Raw genomic sequence first — 6,728 nt, 5'->3', positions numbered from 1 at the left:
ACATTTGGAAGGGTTAACCTCCATGTGAGTTTTGGCCAGGAAAGCATGTAATTTGTGGAGATGTTCTCCCATTCCATGTATGGTATTACTAAGTAACACGATATCATCAGCAAATAACAGACATCCGATCATCGCCTGGCCTAAATTAATGCCATCAGCGGGATCAATGGAGGAGACAAAATCGTCCATAACGATGTTGAAAAGTATCGGGCTGTCCGTATCGCCTTGTCGCACACCGCGACGCATGCTTATTGGTCTACTTTTTTGTCCGTGGCATTCAATGACGGTATCTACGTCGCTATATGTCGACATTATATATTCCACGGTATGATTATCGACGCCCTTAGATATCAGAGCGTTCTTTATCGCGGTAGGATGAACTTTGTCGAACGCTTTAGACAAGTCTATTGAGAGTACATAGAGAGGTTTGCCATTATTACGGTGTTCACGTATTACCGTGTCCAAAATGGTGAAGCTGGTCATCACCCCGTCGTTTGGCGTAAATCCTCTCTGTGCATGGTGTCGTTTGACATTCTCCGAGAGTCGGGATGCCAAGATTTTATGTAATAGACGTGTGAGGAGTGAGGAAATTGTAATCGGACGCCAGTTAGAGACCTTTGAAAGGTCACCCTTCTTTGGGATAAGAACGGTTCTATTGTGTCTAAGGATAGATGGAGTCCGACATAGGCCGAAGACTATGTTAAGCAACCCTACTAGGTCGGCCATGTTGGCCTTCCTTAGATCTTCTCTTTTAATGCCATCTGGGCCGCACGCTGATTGCTTCAGACGACGGAGCGCAATCTCGGTCTCTGCAAAGGAGATAGGATGACTTAGGTCAATAAGATCGTCGGGAGACTGAGGGGCTGGGCCCGAGTAGTCTGGGCAAGCCTCAAAGATAGAATTGTACTCCTTCTCGATCTCCTCCATCTCAGGGAACAGGGTGGCATTAAGTTCCATGTCATCTAAAATCGCGTGCGCCAGTTGAGTAGGGTTACGGGCAAAAAGACGTTGGTAGCTACTAAAGGTCGCTGATCTAACTGCGGCCCGATTACATTTGCGTTTTTTAGTTTTATCTTTATGGAATTTTGTATTTGGCCTAATCTTTTTATTTTGCTTGCGTTCTGTATTTTCGGATGTCTGATTCGACACAGCCAGGCTGCGGATTATGGAGGAAACAGCGGTATCAATTTCTTCAAAGCTATGATTATTATATAGATTATGTATGAGGGTCTGAAGATCGGCAGAGCAAGAAGACATTAGTTCTCTAAGGAACGTACGGATCTCTAAATTCCTTATAAGGGCGCACTCGTTGGTTTCAGCATCAAGGGAAGCAGTGCTACTGAAGGAGTTTGAGGGCTGCGAGAGCAGCCTATTCCAGGGGGCTATTGTGTCAATGCGCTCAAGGCGTAACCGCGGTGAGCGAGTAATTAAATCTACATCTACATGCATGAAGGCTGAAGGCAAAGGAGACGGGAGAACTGGTGAGACTGGATCGAGATTATCATGCATGGAGGTTGAATGCGCAGGGGAAGAGAAAACAGGTGGGACTGGTACGTCTGGCCTGGTTTCAGATATTATTGTATGTAAGATGGATTGATATGATTCTTTTTGACGCTGCTTCTTGATGCCTTCGGCGGAACGCCCCGGATGTCGACTAGCTAACCTGCTATTTATTTCCTTCTGCGGAAGACCTGTGGGGAGTTGCAACTCCAATCGGGCAAGTTGTTTTTCCTCCGCAGTAGTCCATTTAGCTCTGGTGGAAGGCGCCCTCTTTTCAGTAAGTTCAACATCACCCGCGTTGTATGCCACCGGGTGTGCACGTTTTATATGCTGACGAAGGCCGGCATATGTTTTGTAGCTCGTGGGACATTGCTCGCAAGAGTAAGTACCATCGCTGTTTGGTGGCGGCTGATTACAACGTCGGATATGCTGTTTTCTTTGCGCAATGGTCCTCGCGGATAAGTCTACACAACAGGACGGGCACGATGAGTACTCTACATTTTCATCTAAATTAACATCTACATCTACATCCATACATGAACCGACGGAATATCCAGTAGACATCGCCGAGTCGTCAACAGAATAGCAATCGGGGTTCCGAGACTTCTTTGTATTGTTTGGAGCAAAATGAGTGGAGCCAGGCTCCGAGCCTCCAAGGGGAGCTAACCCGTGGGGACTCTGACATAATGTCGTGGGCTTTCGCCCTAATTCGCAGAGGCAGCTCTTAGCTTCCCCCCCTAAAGGGGTACTAGGCGGCGGGACCCTCGAGCAGGGGGCTGCTTGCTAACTATGACCTTAGATCTTAAGAGAGTCATAGTTACTCCCGCCGTTTACCCGCGCTTTTTTGAATTTCTTCACGTTGACATTCAGAGCACTGGGCAGAAATCACATTGCGTCAACACCCGTGGGGGCCATCGCAATGCTTTGTTTTAATTAGACAGTCGGATTCCCCTAGTCCGTGCCAGTTCTGAGCTGAGCGTTGAATGGCGGCCGAAGAGGACGATCGTTCTAGACGAAAGCCTCGCAGCAAGGAAGATCCGCGGGAGGCCAAGGCACGGGACCGAGCTCGGATTCCCATCAATGTGTTCACCTCGCCCAGGCCCGGCACGTCAGCCAGACCCGCTTCCCGACCAAGCCCGACACGCCCCGCTCCTCAGAGCCAATCCTTATTCCGAAGTTACGGATCCAATTTGCCGACTTCCCTTACCTACATTAATCTATCGACTAGAGGCTCTTTACCTTGGAGACCTGCTGCGGATATGGGTACGAACCGGCGCGACACCTCCACGTGGCCCTCTCCTGGATTTTCAAGGTCCGAGGGGAAGATCCGGACACCGCCGCAACTGCGGTGCTCTTCGCGTTCCAAACCCTATCTCCCTGCTAGAGGTTTCCAGGGAACTCGAACGCTTATACAGAAAAGAAAACTCTCCCCGGATCTCCCGACGGCGTCTCCAGGTCATTTTGGGTTACCCCGACGAACACTCTTACGAGGGCCCGATTGGTAAGCGGTTCCGCTGCCGGGTTCCGGAATAGAAACCGGATTCCCTTTCGCCCGATGGGTGTGTGTTTTTGTTTATCATTAAATGATATTTTGCTCTCTCTTAGGACACCTCATCTACATAGGATTTCTCTTAGGGCTTAGGATCGACTGACTCGTGTGCAACGGCTGTTCACACGAAACCCTTCTCCACGTCAGTCCTCCAGGGCCTCGCTGGAGTATTTGCTACTACCACCAAGATCTGCACCGACGGCGGCTCCAGGCAGGCTCACGCCCAGACCCTTCTGCGCACACCGCCGCGACCCTCCTACTCGTCAGAGCTTCATGGAAGACGCGCCTTTAAAAAAAGCTAACGTCAACCTCACTTGCCGCTGACGGCGGAGTATAGGCGCGACGCTTCAGCGCCATCCATTTTCAGGGCTAGTTGCTTCGGCAGGTGAGTTGTTACACACTCCTTAGCGGATTCCGACTTCCATGGCCACCGTCCTGCTGTCTTAAGCAACCAACGCCTTTCATGGTATCCCATAAGCGTCGACTTAGGCGCCTTAACTCTGCGTTTGGTTCATCCCACAGCGCCAGTTCTGCTTACCAAAATTGGCCCACTTGGCACTCTGATCCAATATAATCTCGTGGCTTCATTGATCCAAGCAAGCCAGAGATCTCACCCATTTAAAGTTTGAGAATAGGTTGAGGTCGTTTCGGCCCCAAGGCCTCTAATCATTCGCTTTACCAGATGAGACTCGCACACGTTCATCAAAAGAGAACGAGCGAGTGCCAGCTATCCTGAGGGAAACTTCGGAGGGAACCAGCTACTAGATGGTTCGATTAGTCTTTCGCCCCTATACCCAGTTCCGACGATCGATTTGCACGTCAGAATCGCTACGGACCTCCATCAGGGTTTCCCCTGACTTCGTCCTGACCAGGCATAGTTCACCATCTTTCGGGTCCCAACGTGTACGCTCTGGGTGCGCCTCTTCTCGCAATGAGAACGAGACGCCCCGGGAGTGCGAGGCCGCATCGTGACGCGGCCCATCCTCCCTTGATCGACGCTAAGGTACGATCTTCACTTTCATTGCGCCTTTAGGTTTACATGTCCCAATGACTCGCGCACATGTTAGACTCCTTGGTCCGTGTTTCAAGACGGGTCCTGAGAGTACCCAAAGCAGTAGCGTCGCTGACCGGTAATTCAAAGCTTGGCCAGTCCGAGGACACCGCCTGCTAACAGCTGGTTAGGCCCGGAGCCGGCGCTAGGTCCGTACCATCCGGGTGACAAACTAACCGAGCTTGCGGCGGGCCTGACGCACACACATTCGAAAATGGATTGGTTGCGGCCCGATACCGTCAGAGTACCGTCACGCAGCCGGCCAGGCGATCGAGCGTCTGCCGTGTGCGCACGAAGGCGACACGACAGGCAACAACTCGAGCCGTAGACCGACACGCAACGGGTCGCGACGTTCTACTAAGGGAGAAGTGCACGACTACGCGACCGGAACATTTGCCGAAGATGGTGTACCCTCGCACTGGAACCACCGAAGTGGCCCATTACGGGCTATCTGCGCACCAACGGAAGCCAGCCTCGTCGACGATGAATCTCCCCATTCGATCTTTTGGGTTTCTCAGGTTTACCCCTGAACGGTTTCACGTACTCTTGAACTCTCTCTTCAAAGTTCTTTTCAACTTTCCCTCACGGTACTTGTTCGCTATCGGTCTCGTGGTCATATTTAGCCTTAGATGGAGTTTACCACCCACTTAGGGCTGCACTCTCAAGCAACCCGACTCTAAGGAGAGGTCCTCCCGAAACGCGTACCAGTCGCTACGGGCCTGGCACCCTCTACGGGTAAATGGCCCCATTCAAGATGGACTTGGACGCGGTTCGACGTCTCGGGATAAATTGACCCTCCTGAACACTACATTTCCCAACGGCAGAACCGCGGGATTCAGTGCTGGGCTAATTCCTGTTCGCTCGCCGCTACTAAGGAAATCCTTGTTAGTTTCTTTTCCTCCGCTTAGTAATATGCTTAAATTCAGCGGGTAATCTCGCCTACTCTGAGGTCGTCGTACGTGATACAAAATTTTGTGTGTTTCGGCCGAAAGAGCGTAAAAGTAGTACTCGCGAAAACGTACAAAGCACAAAAAAAAAAGAAAAAAAAAGAAAACGAAACAACACTACACGACAGAAGAGAGAAAAAGGTAAACAAAAAACCGATATATGCCTTATGCGCCACACCAAAGTGTCAATATAATTCTTTCTTCATCTCTCGTCGATCGGAAACTCTCGCTAGACGATCTGGCCGGTTAACTTTAACGTCCGTCGAAAAGAACTTTCGGGGACTGGACGACCGACAGATCGCGCGGTTCCGCACGAATCGACAATGAAGAAAAGAAAAGACATGGGGCGACCGACATAAAGGTTTTCATCATTGGATATACCTTTTCTCTCTCCGCGGTGCTGTTCCGTGCGTGAACACACAAGTGTGTCTTTTGCGTCGTGTGACAATCAAGTTCGAAATAAGCCTCGCCAATAGAGGAGTATACATATTATTAAAAAAAAAAAATAATAATACATATAACCCGGTGGGATTTCTTTTTCTCTCTACTTCTATATAATTGAACCAAAAACCACGGGGGTACAGAAACGTTGCGCACGAAACGATTTATCATCGATCAAACGCAAAACCAAATTAGAGACACGAGAGAAAGAGAGTAAGATCTCAAGACGCTCATAGGCCGTCATCAATACGATTCAACGCGAACGTGGCGATGGAATGGCAATCGCACAGATTAGCGAGGACACGTCGACGACGGGGAATAATTCCGACCCGATCAAGTACGACGTGCTCATCCCGCACATTGCTGCGCTTTGCTCCGCTGTCCATCGATCATCAAAGCGTTCGCGATAGAACGAGAGATCTCTTTCGTCTCTTCCCTCGAAGACTCGAAAAGGAATGTGTGTTTGTCGAAATCGCCGGCAACGACGACCCTCCGCCGTATGGCAATTATAACGTAGAGTTAAGAAACTCATCCACGCACAGGCATATTCTCTCCCTGGGGCTTAACATTGCCACACCACACACACTCTGTGTGCCACACAGTATTCTTTCTTTCTTTTATAATTTGTGTGTCCATCTCTGTAGTCTCGCGAGACTCTTGTAAATATACCTCTTTCGTATATACGCATCATTTCAGGCGACGTCGGGAGCGCGTTAAATGTTCATGAGTGGAAACGCTTCTTTCCGCAAGGCGAATCGTTTCGCAGAGAAGGTGAGAGATTTGGAGATCCTCGTCGAAGCGGTGCCTTACGGGCGGTCGTATTTTCAATACGACTCACGACACCGTAAAAACACTCACGCAAGTCCGAACGTAAGAAATACCAATCCCTACTTCGCCTCTCGTGGAAACTAGATATATATATGTTTGTATGTGTTTATAAGACGCAATGCAAAAATTGGCAATTTTCACAGAACCGCGACAAACGCCGACGAAACGCCCATCATTCGCTCGTACGTAGCATCTTTGCAACCCGACTCCGAAACGCTCTTTGGCGCCCTCCAAAAATATATTTGGAGAGGTAAGCGACGGCGGGGACTTACAAGAGCAACGCAAGCAGTTTATGGTTACGTAAACGACCCTCAGCCAGGCGTGGTCCAGGAATTGTATCCGTGGACCGCAATGTGCGTTCGAAATGTCGATGTTCATGTGTCCTGCAGTTCACACGTTGACGCGCAATTAG

The 6,728-nt window shown here is 49.8% G+C and overlaps 1 non-coding gene across 1 annotated transcript in view; it reads right to left on the bottom strand.

Moving 5' to 3' along the window:
- Nucleotides 1-6,621: 6,621 nt before the first annotated feature.
- LOC143221640 (5.8S ribosomal RNA) overlaps nucleotides 6,622-6,728 on the bottom strand; it is a 155-nt gene continuing 48 nt past the window's right edge. Inside the window, exon 1 of the ribosomal RNA XR_013011808.1 lies at nucleotides 6,622-6,728. This exon is cut by the window's right edge and continues 48 nt beyond it. This is a non-coding gene — a ribosomal RNA (5.8S ribosomal RNA).

Source organism: Lasioglossum baleicum, unplaced genomic scaffold (assembly GCF_051020765.1).
Source record: "Lasioglossum baleicum unplaced genomic scaffold, iyLasBale1 scaffold2852, whole genome shotgun sequence".
In the NCBI taxonomy this organism is placed as follows: Eukaryota; Metazoa; Arthropoda; class Insecta; order Hymenoptera; family Halictidae; genus Lasioglossum; species Lasioglossum baleicum.
This window is presented reverse-complemented; position numbering and strand designations above follow the sequence as displayed.